Below are 17,177 nucleotides of genomic sequence, written 5' to 3' on the forward strand. Positions count from 1 at the left end.
TGCTGGAGACTGACAGCTCATAAAGGGCAGCTCCCACAGTAGGTGTACAGCGGTGTAGCTACCGCTTAGTACTCCTGTGAGAGCTTGCAATGACTTGATATACTAAACAATAAGATTTAAGCAAAGCAAAAGTCTCTGGTTTAAGTCAAAATGGCAAACAATCGAGATTTAATTAAAGAAATTCCAAACGCATCACTCTTTTTTTCTCCAACAACAGCATCTTCAGTGCATTTTGTCACTGTTTCATCTATATAAGAATATTTTATCCACCAGTGGTATGAAACAACTGGTAGAAGACACATAAAGAATTTCCCTTCGAGGATAAATAAAGGAATTCTGATTCTGAAACTTGGTATGGGGTCAAGTAGTAAATATATCAGAGAGAATGTGAGATTATTAATGGGACAGAAAAGAAGAATAAAGTCTACTCGATAATAATAGGTTTATTTTTTCTGACTCATCTCCCCCCTTTTTTCTTATGAAATAGTTTTACCTCTTCAGGCCTCTAAAGTTATTTAAGTGAAATAATTTGAGAGGCCAAAAGCAATATTTCGTTGGTCTGATTATGTCTCACAGCCATGCAGTGAGCAGTCAACACGGGACCTTTGCTGTGATTTAAAAAGGGGTAGAAGCACAGTAGAAAAACAAAGTGATGGCTGTGTTGGAACATCAGAGATATGCATTTAAGATAGATGATAGATAGATAGATACTTTATTGATCCCTGAGGGAAATTAAACACAGGGATCTAAAATTAAAGTGGCATTTGATCAAGGATGGTTGAATAATTTTATTTCTATGCACACATATCTAATATTATAAATGAGTATTGAATTAATAATATGAATCATCAGTATATCAGTTAATGCACCCATAAAGTTGGCTTTGAACGTTTGAACAAAGTACAAAACAATCCATCCAGCAATATAACAAAAGCATCAAATATTAGTGGAAAGGGCTTTGAAAAGCCCTTAATTTATTTTACAAAGACTGTATTTAGCACTGCATAGTTTGGAGGAAAGAGACCAAAAGCGGGTTGGGTTCAGCTGTTGTACTCAGTATTTTGTGTCATGTAGAATAGATTATAAAAGAGACAAGACTTGAATCATCAGCAGTACCACTTCAAGCCAGAAAGCCACACTGTATATTCAAAGCAGATTAGGCCTATATTAAACATAGAGTAAGTAAATAAAGTAAAGACCAGTTCTATATGTGCTCTTTTTAATTATCTAATGCTATATTATTTTCTTTCCTTTATCTAAAGAAATCAATGTTGGCAAAATCCCCAGCAGTACAGAAACTTTGTTAATTCACTGCTCAGAGACAATTGATCACTAGTCAATGAAAGGAGATAGTGAGTGTTGGTCGTTGTGGTGTATGCACACATACACACATGTGAGCACATGCATACATCACACAAACATGGAAGCACAGGCAGCAGACGAATCTCTCAGAAACGGCCGATTAGCCTTCAACTATCAAATAAATCAATCTTTCAATCCACAGTTCATTTCACCGGCAGCTCGAAGGTGCAGGACGTCCTTGGGCTTTACATCTTTTACTATGTGCTTCACCTGCATGCACACACAGTCTCTCTCTCTCTCTCTCTCTCACACACACACACTAAGACAAAAGGAATGAAAATCAATAAATAAAGCAAAGCACCGCTGGGCTGGTGTCACTGCTGTAGGCCATTAAGCAGTAAATAATTCCAGGCAGCTCTGACCAGACCGAGGGAGTGTGTGTGGATAGACTGTAGATGAGCACAAGAGAAAGAGGGATGAATGAATGAATTGAGAGAGGACAGGACAGTGGAGCTCCCCACACAAGTGAGACAAAAGAAGAGGAAGCAGATGATGGCAAAAGGAGGCATGAATGGGCAACAGGAATCCAAAACAGAAAGGAGGGGAGAGGAGACAGCTTGCAAAAGAATGACAGCAAGAAAGAGAGACACAAAAATGAATGAAAGGATCGATTCACCTTTTTCATTCTCTAAAAGGAGTGCAGTTATGTGTCTGCTACCAGCTGCGGGATAGCACTGTGCTAAAGCGGGAGGAAAGGAGCGACAAAATAGATGAAAAGCAGTGAAAATGGGAGGACAAGAAAGACACAAGCAGCTATAAATCCACATCCGCCCGAGATATTAGTGTCTCCTCTGACCGTGACAAGCACTCACCATTTGACTGATTGCAAAGCAGGTCGATATTTTGAGTCTGCAACGCTTACAACAGCAGCCAGCCTAGTGGCCTGGGAGTCACTCAGAGGGGACTGGGTTTACACTCTCAGTCTGATTTTTCTCAGGAATAGATTTAATTTTGGAATGCACAATCCTTCTTTTATTAGTGAAAAATAAAGCCGTTGGTGTAACCTATAACATATGTAACTTCATATACTTACAATCGTCCCACTGATGAAAATGAAAGTTTTTCCTTTTGGCAGTATACTATATATATTCTTAGCTAAGCTGCTGCTTCGGCCAGGCACATATGGATTCCTAATGGATTACTTAGTGGCATTAATGGTGTATTTCTAGTCTTTATCTTGCAATCATTGTATGGAAAGGCAAAATAGTCACTGTGTGTATTAGAAACTGTGCAGTGTTTTGGTGTCTTATAAACTTTCAAAGTCCTGATAAGCTTTTTAAATCTCTTATTTATCCAGGACCTAAATAAATACCACCAGTGCAGTCCCCTTTGCTGTTTTAATGCAGGCCTAGCGCAATCAGCAGATCAAAATCAAAATAAATACCTGCTAAGCTAATGACATTCCCAGTAGCATCAGCAGTTCTTTATGTTTTCTGCTAATCAGCAAATGTTAGCAAGCTAACATGCTAATCTTAAGTGGATGGTGAACATGGTGAACATTAAGCCTGCCGCTCTTCAGCATGTTAACATTGTCGGTGTGAGCATATTAACACACTAATGTTAGCACTGAGCTCAAAGCTTTGAGTACAGAGCAGCTGGCTTGGCTGTAGATTCATAGTCTTGTTGTTTTGGTGGATCACTGAATGTTTCCAAAGTGTTAAAATCACATTCTGCTTTATTTCAGAATTATCAAATTTGTGCAGCCCCAACACATTTAACTGTCTCGTACTATCAGTCCTTCTATCTGTGACATAATCAGTCCATCTGACAGAGAGAAAATTCAAATAAACCAGCTGATGAAAATACCATCAAAGCAAGAAGTTGGGTGACAGGGCTAAAGAAGAACTGAAAATACAAGTGAAGTGAGAGATAATGAATTGTGACTTTACCTCTCGGGCAGTCCAGATATTTAATCTGTACACGTAAGGACAAATGCGAAATGAAACCGTGAAGCGTGTCCTATTTTTGGATGCTTTGAGGATATTTTAGGATAAAGCCAAGGGAAGGGGATGATGAATATGTGTAAGCTATATATGGTGCACTGGGGGTAGTAAAGCTTAAGAGTGGGTTAAGACTCTTAAAGCTTGGCAAGGCTTTAAGTGAGACATACTAAACTTTGATATCCACCCAAGGGAATGTTCATAACACTGAACTCTTTGTCTCTTTAAATATACTGTTTAATATTTGTGGGGGGGGGGGGTGCAAGGAAATGTGATTAGCAGGTCAGGCAGGGAGTCAACACTGTGCCGTCACCTTTGTTGAAGAAAGTTAACATTGTTTTTCTGCATCTCCCTGTGATTAACACCTTTTATTAAATATATTACAAACATCAGGCCTTAATGTCTATGTTATGATGCTAATTATGTATAAATATGCTTATTCTTAACATTCTACTATAGGATACTTTGTGCAATTTATATCTATATGTTTTTTTTCCATTTTACAATTTCAAGATATTTTTATAAAAAAAAACCCCCAAAAAACAGTTCCATAGTATACTGTAGTCAATTTTACTTACAGTGGATAATTTTCAGTTTTTGGTGAGCTTATCTGTTTGGTTTTGTGGGGCAACCACTCATTTTGTGCATGTCTTCAGCCATGCCAGTGGTGTGGCTCTGGGGATGGCATTGTTTGTCAGTGCATCACTTTGGCTTCCAGGATGAAATATCTCAGAAACTATTGAATGAATGAATCATCTAAGCAACTGCTGAATTTAGGGTAGATGTTCAAGGTCCTCAGAGGATGAATCCCCATGACCTGACTTTTCACCTAATGCTGCCAGCAGGTCGACATTTTTAATCACCTGGGAAAATATCTGAACAACTGCTTTGGACTGGCTCTGAATTTTTTACAGACAGTCACAGTCCCCAGATAATGTATCATGTGACTTTGATAAGCCCTCAGATTTTCATTTAGTGCCACCATCAGACAGTTTCTTTTGTCCAATTGCTGTATGACTAATGACTTTCCCATCAGCCTCAGCTACATTTCATGTCTACTGCTAAATAGCAAATGTTAGCATGCTGACACGTTGATCTAAGATGGTAAACGTCGCAGACATCAGCATGTTAGTGTTGCCATTGTGAGTATGTTAGCGTGCAGTGCCTGAGTACAACCTCACTGAGCCGTTACTATGGCTGTTGACACTTTGTCCTAAAGAATAACTAGTAAGCAACTGAAGCGAGGAATGGACAGGCATGTGAATGATGGCACTGCTAGTACCTCCATTACAACTGCCACCACAACTGTTTATACTGCTTATAGAGCTTGAGCTGCTGTAAGACTCTTTCATATATCAGGGAAAAACTCAGAGGCTTTTCTAACCCTTTAAGCAAATTGCCTTCTGATTTGTGCATCAATCTGCCTCGCTGTGCTGTGCAGTGCTCTTGTTATGCAAACTTTATATCTTATTCCGTAATAACATCAAGGACTTCTGCTTTAGGCCTAAACCATACTCTCTTGAAGCATGCAGACTGTCTGGAGACGAGGGACACCATAGACAGCAATCAGAGAGGAATATGGCCTGAAAATAATGTTTCAGTTCCAGGATTACTTTGTATGAACAAATATTAAAGTGGGCACAAGAAAAGATTGACATCTACATCAGTGTATATGTTCTTTTTTTTTTGTTTTTTAATTTTTTGCCAAGAATCACTATCTCTGTTCAGAGAGGGAGAATCAGAGCTACTGCACCACACTGTATCTGTGTAAGTGAGGACCCTGCTCACCTGACAGAGCAGGGAGGGGCGAGAGGAGATGGATGGCAGCAGTAAAGTGACAGAAAGCGAGGCACAGAAATGAAGTGTGCTAGTGGAGGAGGAGAAATTCATGGGCAGATGATGGATAGTGTAATCCGTGGGTGGGGAGAGAGAAAGTGGGTTGAGTGTGTGTATTTGTGTGTGTCAGTTTATTCACTTAGGCTAGGAAGTTTCAAGCCTTAGTTTAGATCGACTACCAGAATATAATCACAAAATTGTATTACATCCAATTACTGTAACCTAAAAAAACATGCAGATCGTCAGAAGTCAAGAGAGAGAAAAATTCCTTCTTTTCTGTTGAAGGGTTGTGTTTTCAACCTGCAGCTTGCTAGAAACAAGCAACGTTCTTGTTGGAACTCGTCCTTGTAAAGACCTCAAACGCTAAAATGCAGTGGTGGCTGTTCTTGACCTACCTCTGACATACTGCTGTTCCACACAACAATGCATCTTCCCCACATTTCTAGCAAAATCCAAACCATATACTTTATTCAGGTACAGTGATTTCCTTTTCCAGCCTCTTTCACTACTTCCCCACCCCCTCTCTTCAGAGCCAATAGAGCTAGTAGCAATAAACAAGGTCAGCCAAGAAACATTTATTCCCGTTTACATACACAGCGTAGCCATCGCATCAATCTTGCCCTAGGAAGCCCATGTGAACACAATTGCAATTGCACACACTCTCATTGAAGTGATAAACGAAACATGTGTGCTTCCACAGGCAGGCAGGCTGTGCATGGAATAAGCTGCCATACAAGCAGATCCCTATCGAGGGCTGTGACTGTAGCGTGCCACTGAATTTGTACTTGATGTCTGTGCCTTGTACTAAACAGAGAAGACAAGCTGCCAGCAGCAGCTTAAATGGCCTGTTTGGTCTGTCTAAAGAAGTAATTGGGAATTATGTTAATGTGGATTTTGACAAATTGCTCGATTTAAAATGACAATGTCATTTTAACATTATTTCATATTCACTAGGCAGAGGAGGTGTGCTGTTCATTTGGATTGGAATATTGTCTTATTGTCCAGTTTGTTGGTTTTAAAGGAATAACTTATCTTTTTACAGACCAAAAGTCTGTAAACACATGTTTCAATATTTTCTCACTTTCCTACCCTGTTTGTGGCAATCAGCAACAAGACCACCGAAGACATAAATATTTAAAAACACAAGTCACAAACATTTACCATTAAATCATGTTATTTTTTAAAAGGGCATTTGTTTGTATTGATGTGCCAACAGTTGGAAGCACAAATCATCTAACATCTTAAGGGCTCCATTCTCTATCACCGCTGGTTGTTTCTTTGAAAACTACATATGAAAGCAATGACTGCCAGACCTCTTTCTACAGCTAAATGGAAATGGTCTGCACTTTCACAGAGCTTTTCTAGTCTGACTGACCATTCAAAGTGCTTTGCCAGCATTCATCCATTTATACCCTGGTGGCAGAGGCTACCACATAATGTACCACCTGCATAACCTTTCACACAAACACTCACACACCAGTGGAACAAACATCCATGTAGACTGCAGGGAACTGTTCGACTACCTTCCAATTAGCGTACGACCACAGCCGCCCCCGCTGACAAAATCTAGAGTTTAAATTACTTCTACTTTTATTTTCTTGATCCACTGTTATTCCGCACCTCACCCGCACACCCCTATGCTACACCTAATCTATTCTCTAAACAGGAAAAGCAGAAGAAAGCCACAAGCAGAGAAGAAAATTGCAAACTCTGAGTTAGAATAACTGTTTGAGGATTGCACTTAATCTTCAAACGGAGTGCAGGTGTGGTGCTGGTTTCCTCACGTGATAACAGCAGACTCACCAGAAGACTTTAATGCAATGCTTCCCTGTCAACAGCAATTAAATCAATGACTGAAATGTTCTCAAAACCCTCCCCAAAACTACAAATGGCTGTAAAATCCTTCATGGCTCCCTTTCATGGATGTGGAACTCTGTGTCGCTGTCCATGGTGCTGAAACCAGACACTCCATGACGAGAAGGAGAACCACTGAGGCCAAAGACTGCCGTGAATACTAATGTTGAGAATGACCTAGACAGAGCATTTGGCAGAGTCTTGGAAAAAAAATGGATGAACCTAAATGGGCTCAAGGAGAAATACAGAAAGGAGAGAACAGAGACTTCAAAACAGAGGACAGTAAGTGGGCAGATGGGAAACATGAATTTAATAGACAGAGTAGAGAAGCCCAGGGGGAATGAAACAAACTAATGAAATAAGATGTTAGACAAAGAGAGATAGAGTGTATAACTGTTCTCGACAAAGGGGGGTGTCTATGTCCGGTGCACACACGTGTACAAAATGTCTAAAAAATGAACCTGCGTCACACGCTGTGACCTCCTTCACTTCCTCCTTACCTCCCCAGAGACTTAGGACAGACCTCATTATTTATCACCAGTGGACATGAGCTTCATTAGAGGGCTGAAGCACGGTGCCTCTCCTGGTGACTCACCCACCATGTACCTTCTCTTCTCTGCTGGGCAAAGGTGGCCGGATGGTAATTGTCATTCTCCCTGGTTAGCGGGAATCCCTGCTGTCATGTCATCCACCCACACCCCGGTGACATTCAGGCAGCAGCGATAAATGAGCCATGGAATCCCGTAGATGATGTGGAGGATTAAAGGTCTCTATTCATTTGCATGATGGGAGAATTACACTATGATGAAGGAGTGACACCACACAGCAAATGACAAAGCTCAGATATCACCCTCATTCTGACTATCACTGTATTCATCCTGCTTTCTCTCTTTTTCAGTCAGTTTCATCCAATAACTTTTCTCACTGAATCTGTTCACCTCAGACAAGTAAGGCTGTCTTCAGTTGCAGCTTCCTTGAGAATTTTTGTCACCAACAGTGAACTCAGTTCTCTCATTGGTTTTTCTTTTCAGATGACACTGACTCAACAGTGAATATCAGCCACATACAAATAGATTTCCTCCCTAGTGTGTACAGTGAATTGCTTCTGTGGCACTGCAAGTACTTCATACAGCAGCTCTGCATGGTGTTGAAAGTGATGAGATGGCCCTTTGCTCTACAAAGGCAGCTATCACTGTCACCTCTGTCATCTGTACACTCCTGAACAAAAGCAGACTCTCTTTCTAGCTGCGAAGCAGAGAAGAGCCAGGGCAGATCCCCTTTAGCTATAAGGTCAAACAGTCACATCTTCCCCTGCAGTGCTCTCTGACAGCGAAGGCTGTTAATTCACACACATAGCGCTTGGTGAAATGTAATTTCATGTGACACTATATGTGATTGTTTGAGCATCTGGAATATTGCAGTATTTTTAAATAACATGCATGGCTCTGCACAGTGCAAATGTTCAGCATGTCACTTTATACATTTAAGACTGAACCGCTTGCATCAGAAGATGTAATAACAATTATATAAATAGTTAAGAACAATTAATTAATTTCACAAAATAAACTCTGATCTTATGTGCACTCCTTGCTAGCTTTGGCTGAAGCGCAGATTTAAGCAAATAAATTCAGTATCACAGAGATGCACAAAATTTTAAAACATTTAACAAAACAACTTTTTGTTTTCCAAACACACACACAGCGATGGATTAATATTTTGATTCAATGACTGTGTATGAAATAATCCATCCAGTACAAAACAAATTTATGAAAACTGAAGAAGTCAAGCAGTTATTCAGATGTGGTAGTAGTTAACACGTATGTCTGCCCACCACAGCGTGATATAACTCCAACAGGCCGATCTCATTACTGCTCCAGAATCACCTCTGAGACTAATGACATTCGTGTCGGCTCTTAAGGTTCAACTGCAGTATGTTTATGTGTGTGTAAGTAAGGGAGAGAGGGAGAGGGAAGGCCTACACTGTACGTGACACCCATGACTATCCCCACCTTGTTTCACCTTGATTCTGCAGCACACCTCCCCTCTTCCATCGCTCCTCTTTTCTCCCTACTAAATCGCTCGTAACATCGGCTCCCAGGTGACATATTTCCACTATGGTGCTTAATAGATTCCTGCACTCTCTGGCTGGCTGAAGAGCAGTGGTTTGATTGTCTAAGAGGTGAAGGAGAGGCTGCCTCGAGAGGAAGAAATCTGATGAAAGTGGGTAGAAGGAGTAAAATGAAGAGAGGAAAGCGGAATAGATTGGAAGAAATGGGACTAAAAGTGGAGAAACAGAAATAGGTAATGTGTAATGGGGAAAAGGGGGGACACAGGTTGGTGAGGCATCTGCAGGAGCATCTGATAAGAGTCATGGTCAGTGTTGGTAGAAGTGAAGGAGAGACTGAAAAAAATGTGTCTACAGATTGCATATGAAGACTGTTATAAAATTATGCCTTTAAAGCTATAACTCATTTTTTTGATAATGTTTCTGGTTAGCTTTTTTTTCATTCAGTATCTTTACATTATACCATTATATCATACATTTATATAGTCATTTTTACTGTATCCTGCACTTTTCCTGCACTGGATACAATTTGCTATCACATACAAAGGATTCAAAGGAAGCAGCATGAAATCTAGCATTACTGTTTGTAATTTTAGATTAACTTTGACCTGATTATAACACTAGATGAAAAGCCAGGGGGATTTGCCACTAGGACTCATCTTCCATGACTCTGAATGTCTGTACAATATCTTATGGAAATCCATCCCATAGTTGTTGAGATATTTCAGTCTGGAACACAGTGGTGGAGTAACCAGCTAAAATTGCCACACATTGTCAAATTTCAAAACAAACATTTTGAATAGGCCTGCTATCAATGAATAATTTCATTATTGTTCTGAAATAGTCCTCAAACTTATTATGTGAATGCAGCAAATCCATTCATTTATATAACAAAATATGTTAAACAAATATGTAAAAACTAGAAGGGAACTGTTTTCACACTGAATTGAGTGAGTGTTTTAAAGTAAAAAAATATGAAGAAACACAGAGGCCCTGAAAATGTAACGTGAGTGAGTTTCCTTCAGGACAAAGGTAACTATCTGGCCTTGAATGAAGCAAAAGGAACATTTTTAAATAATGGTCTCTGCTAAATGGCATTACCTCAAGACAATAGCAGAGCACTTGAAGTCCCCTTTTGAGGTGGCGAGCTGCAGGTCTTATGAGAGCACTTACAGTACAACTTCACAAAGCTGTAAAAAAGGAACAGGTACTCCTCTGCCAAGCTGGGAATGTGATGTTCTCTTTGTGTGTTGTAGTCATGTAAAACTGCAAAACAATCACTGTAAAATAATCAATATTTAAGACTACAGCAGCATGAATGTGTTGCCTATTTGCAGTTGCCAGATCCGGTGTCAGCCCCTCTACTGTAGTCCTGCAGAGTTAGCAGGTATTCCAATGTAAACAAATTTGAGTGGTTCTTTGGGACGTGTCCACTGGATATATCTAAGCTATTTAAGTGAACAGGGTCTCCACTTTCAGGAGTGTTATGCTGCAGATGAATGAGAGACTGAAGCCAGTGCTGGCTGTCCTCCCAGAGGCTGAATAATAAATTATGGAGGTCTGTTTGTCTCTTTTCACCCAGACGAACACGTCCTTACTTGATTCATTCAGTTCTAGTGTGTATGTGAACGAGCGCAGTTGTAAAACTGAAGCTAAAAGATGTCCCAAACATCATCTGACAACGGATATGCTTCTCAAACGGATTCCCTCAAACACACTGCCACTTACACTGAGAACTCTGTTGGTGCATACCAAAAACCATCGGGAGCAATGCGTCCTTTGCAGGGTGGCTGGTGATTTACTGCGGTTCTGTGAACACCATGATGAAGCTGAACGTGGAGCCAACGTGCCAGAAAGCCTCTGTTTGTCCTGTACTGCAGCTCTCCTTTGTGGATACCACAGCAGACGGAGGGTGAGACAGCTGGAGAGACAGCTGCTGCTCGGTGTCCTGACAGACATAAAGAAAACCAGACACAGAGTGGAGATAGTGTATTGACACATAGACTATAACAGTCACACAAACATACAGTGATGTATGAAGCAACATACAGATGGAAAAGGAGTCACACTAACATGCAGTGTATACTGAATGAAACTGTATCCAGCAGCCCCTTGGCTATGAACTGAATTTTTGCATGACAGGATCTGTTACTTGTGGATAAAATATAAAGTGAGTTTTTATGATCAATTAAGAGAAGAAAAGAAAAGAAAGAAAAGGGGAAAATAAGGATATTTTTAAGGATCAATTTATTTAATATCATGATATGGCAAATGTATCCATCAGCTCCCCCCAATGCTGCACAGATGGAAGTATGGCTCTAGGGATGGTAATGTCAGTCAGTTGGTCAGTCCAACACAATGACCATACAAAATTTCATTTCAAAAAACCTAATAGTTGTTGAGATATCTCAGACATTCACAGTCCCGTGAGGATCAGTCTCACTAACTACCGGCAGATCAAAGTTTTCACTTATGCAAAATATTTGTACAGTAGATAGTTTCAAAATGGGGTACAGACATCATGGTTCCAAGATGACGCAACCAAAAGAGCTTGGTACCTCCTGACTTTTCCTCTACCTCCAGCATGATGCAGATATTTGTGATTTTCTGATGAAATGCCATGAAATGTAGCTACATGCATTCATGTTGGGACATCAGTAAGTCACTAGACCTGTGAATGATAAACAAATTTGTGTAGCCAGACTTAAAAATGTTGTATCTTATTGCAAACACATCAATATCAACATGTAGTGGCTGACAAGTAACAAGAAATTTTAGTGCAGGAACACCAAATAATATTTGCCATAACATAGTCTGTCCACAGGAGATTCCCCATGTATTAATGTAAAAATATCAGCCAATACATTAATATAGTGTTATGTCAGTTTTGGAACAATATTACATACCCAGTATTGGTCAGGCAGCAATGTAGAGTACATAAATGTGCTCAAGTTTGATTGTTCAAACACAAACCACAGGCAAAATTGGTCAAGCTGGTAGACAGATAGCTGGACAGATAGATGGACGACACATAGAAAATAGATGCTGAGGAACAAACAGTCAACAAACGGACAGACAGGCACACAGACTGACAGGGCAGACAGCGAGATGACAAAGGGCACATTGATCTGATTACACCCCTTTGCTTCCCAGGTCTCTGCTCTGTCTTGCTGCTCAGCTGAGAAAAGGTCATTTCTTTCTGACTTGGTTTCTCACTCACTGTGGCCTAATGCCTCTGAGGGCAGCCCTGCCAAAATGTCTCAAATCTCCATGGCTTGGCAAACAATGAGGGAGGGAGAGAGAGATAATTCACTGTAGGAAGAGGGGGTTTTCCTCCAGCGAAAACAAAAATAAGAGGAAACAAACGGAAAAGGGGAGGAGGTGGTGAAAAGGTGAAGGTCATATTATGATAAACTTCCTAAATCTGAAATCACATCTTATCTCAGTTAAGGACAACATTTGGGATTTTGTGTATTACAAAAACAGGGGATAGGATGGCAGTGGATGAGGAGAGAGAAATCCAGTGAAGACTGAGCCTTCTGTGCGTTCAGATGGAGTGCAGGAGCTGGTGCACACCATCGACAGGCAAGCAAAGTGCATGAGAAGAAAGTGATAAACGAGTGGCCATCGGGAAGCGGTGTGGTGGTGGGGGGCTATTGCAGTGGGAGACCCTGGTGTTGACAGTGCACTCCCTTAGACCCTGACACTGACACACACACTGACACACAAGTTTCAAGGGGAAGGACAACGCTACAGTCCATGCTAATGACAGCACTAAAATAAATGGAACATTTAACATTTAGTTGTCCATAAACACTGAAACATGGTTAGAAGAAATACATGGATGTAATATGACATTTTGAGTCTTGAAGTTGGTATTTCTGCCTTTGATGTTCCTGAGAGAACAATCAATTACTTTTTTGACAGCCATCAGAACACACAGTATAAGAAGTGACACAAATATTTTAATTTTCATTCAGTGGCTTTTCTCTCTCCTTTCGGCTGCTGCACATCTTTCAGCTGCACATCTTTCTTGAAATCACAGCACTCGTCTTGTTTAATGAGGTCTCACTGCAGAAACGGACTGGATTCTGATGTCTCATATACTGATAATTTCACACACAGGTGTCATGTTGGCATGTTTGATTCGCCCCCACGTGTTTCTGAGGGGTTTTTCTCCAAATAGCAGCAGCTAGTCAGGTGGATTAGAGACTCTAAAGGCTCTAAATTGGAGACTACATCCGTGTTTGTTAAATGATAGCTTGTAAATCTGCTGAAGAGACTCACTGCAAACAGATAACACCTGATTCCATCACTTTAAGGTCTGTAGCCATCCTACTAAACTGGCAATGAGGTGAAAGCATGTTTCTGAAACTTCTGCATTTCCACCTCTGCAGCTTTGCGCTACTGCACTAAAAATACTCGCAACTGTTTTGAATTTATGTGATATTTATTTTAAAAAAGTACATCTGACCATAACCTGAAGGATCCTGGTGTAAAAATAGATTATTCACGTCACTTGCTCTTTTCTGTCTCTAGCCAGTGCGTAGGTGTCTTTCTGTGTATTCAAAATCCATGATCCCGTTTCTATCTGAGGAAAAAGTTATTCTTCTATTAGCAGCTGCAAACCCCGGTGACGTACTTGGACAGCGAGGTGCTCTCACCTCGTGTTTCCAATCAGCAGTGTTAGAGGGGTATTATTAGCCTGGCAGAGAGCAGAAAGAAGCAGCAGCTCTGCCCAGACTTTATACTGGATCAGCCTACAGCTGTGAATCCATCTTTGTTTTCATCTTAACCTCCGACTCTGTGTGTCTGTTAATATATTTGACAGCACACAGGACGTGCACACCACACACACAAATCTGTACATACATATTTTGAGTCTCGTATCCAGGCAAATATAGGCTGATGGTTGAGGTTTATGCTTTTATTTCCAGCTGGAAAACTGCTGAAGAGGCAGTTTGTTTTATCAGGTCGACATCCTGCTAATTAAATTACAAAAAAGAGTGTATTCTGTTGTGTGGATTGTAGGTGATCTTCATGACCTTATCAGTAGATTCGCCAGTATTCCAGGCTTGGGGTGGTCTTTTTATCCCTAATTGTTCTCAGTGGTTGGTGGTGCAGGTTGTTGCTGACAGACAGTATAATTTGGATGAAAATGTGGGCTGCAAATTGTTTTTTACTCCATGTTGACAGACATGTAATACACATAACAGATATAGTGATGCGTTTATCTTAACACCATCCTCTACATGTCAGTAAGAGATAATATTTGACTTAATAGATAGTACTAAGTCAAATACTCTCTTCTATGATTGCAATGGAATGAATTTAACAGGTGACCTCTAACTGCTTGGTTGCAATCCTAAGTTTAAGCTCTAGTAGTAAATCTGACACAGTGACAGCATCGGTTTAGGCTTCAGCAGCACAGCGACGGATCGGAGTTTGTGTTGTTCAGTGTGTTTAGCCAGTACAAGTGAAAGAACAGTCTACTGAGTGCTGCTTAAATGTCATTTCAAAATTGAAATTTGATTTGTGAGAATATGAACATTTAACTCAGCTCGTGTTAGAAGATATTTTTTCCATTACCTAATAAAGGCTAACTACAATACTTTGAAAATAGAGCATTATTCTCATAACTATATGGATTCTGTAATCAAAATAATGGTTTCTATTGTGGTTTTGACTCCTGTTTATTATTTTTTCTTCTTTGCCCTGTGATCACAGGCAGCCCAGAAACCTGTATGGTGGACAAATGGCTTATTGTTATTTCCACAATCTCATGTCCTGTTTCCCTGGTTGCAAATGAACTAATTTCCTCACTTAAGACAATGGCACACTTAGAGGTGGACTGCAAATTTCATACTTATTTCAGCATTTTGTCATCAAGGAAATCAGTGATAGCTGACTTTATTAGTGCTGCAGTTATGTGTGTGTTTTGGCTGCTGTGGCATTCAGTAACATGAAGGTGTTTAGGTGCTGTACTGTATATGAGTGCAGCTGAGCTGTGCAGAGTTTGAATTCTGTTGTTATGTACGTGAGTGCTTCAGCTGTGCATGCAGGGGCTGTTCGAAGTGTTCCGTCGCATTTACTGTAAATGTTTAAGCATCTGAGACTTAAAATGTTGCTATGTAAAGTTAAATATGAATCATTGTCTCTCTGGAAACAGCAGCCTCATGTTGATACTGTCTGTACTGGCACAAAAAACAATTTCATTTTGCTCTTATCACTCCATCGTGCACAGGCCTGCGGCAGCAGAGATCGACTGACTCATGCCAAGACAGATGGAAACTAAGAGAAAAAAAAAAGAGAAAAATTTAGAGATGAGAGACAACTTTACATCACTGGACCTTAATGAGCCCAGAGCTGATGAAGCAAGTTGTTGAATTTGAGGTTTTTATTAAAAATTACTTTCTGTCAAAGATGTAAATTTCAGTCGAGGACAAAACAAGTTACCAGCTGACCACGGACGAGAGTTCAAAATATAGTGTGATTTTTGGCTTTATTGGGATGTTTGTGGTGAGGAAAGGTGTTAAATTAAGGAGAGAGAGATGATTTTAAACCTGTACCAAATATCTTACAAAACAAAAACATATCAACAAAAAAAAAAAAAAAAATAAATAAAAAAATAAAAAATAGTGACCATGTCCACCACCAGTTCCAGGAGTCCAAGGAGCCTCTCTAAATCGCAACAACTACAAAAGATAAAAATGTCAAAAAATTTTATTTACAATGATACAAATTACAATGATATAAACTAGAGAAGAGAAGCTGTAATTATCAATCTTGTACTCAGCAGTGTGAGATATTGTTTAATAGTGCATTACTTAACCGAATGAGCTTCACAGATTCCAGATCTACTTTATGTCAACATTTATGTCTGTGGTATTTAGTTTTTCTAGGACCATCTGATAAATCTGGATCTGTCTCCTTTGGCCTGTTCTCTTGGCACTTGTTTGCAGCGATTTCACAGCAAGAGAAAAAGCAATTGACAACTCATGTGAAAACACTTTCTACAAGACTGATCCAAACCCAACAACAATAATTTGCAAAATAGTTTTCAACATTCACAAAAAAAAAAGCTCTTCACTGTCTAGTGCTCTCTTAATGCTCAAATCTGCAAATGTAACAACACTGAAGCACACTGATTATGTTCAATACCACTGAGACAAAAGTTATTCTGCAGCCATGGACATAATTTCACGTCAATAAGACTTGGTGCTGCAGTTAAGAGAATCACATCTATCAAGTGCTTTATGCTCAGAAGGGACCATGATGGGATAGGCTGCTGCTTCTGTCCTGGAACAAAAAATATGTCTCGTGTTATGGATGGCAGAGTCATATCGCGAGGGAAAGGTCAATGGTAGCTGCAGGCTGACAGGGCTCTGAACCCGAGGGCAGTGAAGAGAAGTGACTGAGACAGAATGACTGCACCTGCGAAGCATCTACTCAGTATCAGTCAGAAATAATTCCTGTAATTTAGCAGAGAATTCCCGGTGTAGTCCAACCTGAGCACACAGTCAGGATACATTTTGTCATCTGTGTCAACAAAAGAAAAAGAAAAAAAAAGAAGCTGCTTTCCCCCTCCCAATTCTTCTTAAATTTTACTTGGAAAATGCAATCTCAGCAGTGAGATTGAGATAAATTGGTGAGAATACTAGCATTATAATGCAGAATAGAAGAAGAATTGGGAGATATAAAGTGGTACAGAGGTAGTTTTTGTTTTTATGTGTGCTTATTACTTTTACCTAGCAGCTGCAAAGAGAACTTGAGTACCACACTCGTATCTCTATGAGGCTGACTGAAGCACAGAGCTAAGCTAAATGCTAAGATCAGCATGACGACATGCTCAATCTGAAAACTATGCAACATTATCGCCATCTTTGTGTTGCTACACATACACTTGCTAATGAGAACTTGATTACAAAATGTGGCTGAGGCAGATTGGAATATCATCACCTTTGTAGAAATTTAGCTATTTAAAAGTATTTGACGAATGAAAACTTTGACCTGAATGTGGCGCTACATGAAAATGACCTGATCACAAGTTATTACAGTTCATGCTGATGGGGACATGGACATTTGAGTGTCAATGCAATCCATCCGAGAGTTCAAACCAC

Source organism: Scatophagus argus, chromosome 20 (assembly GCF_020382885.2).
Source record: "Scatophagus argus isolate fScaArg1 chromosome 20, fScaArg1.pri, whole genome shotgun sequence".
In the NCBI taxonomy this organism is placed as follows: domain Eukaryota; kingdom Metazoa; phylum Chordata; class Actinopteri; family Scatophagidae; genus Scatophagus; species Scatophagus argus.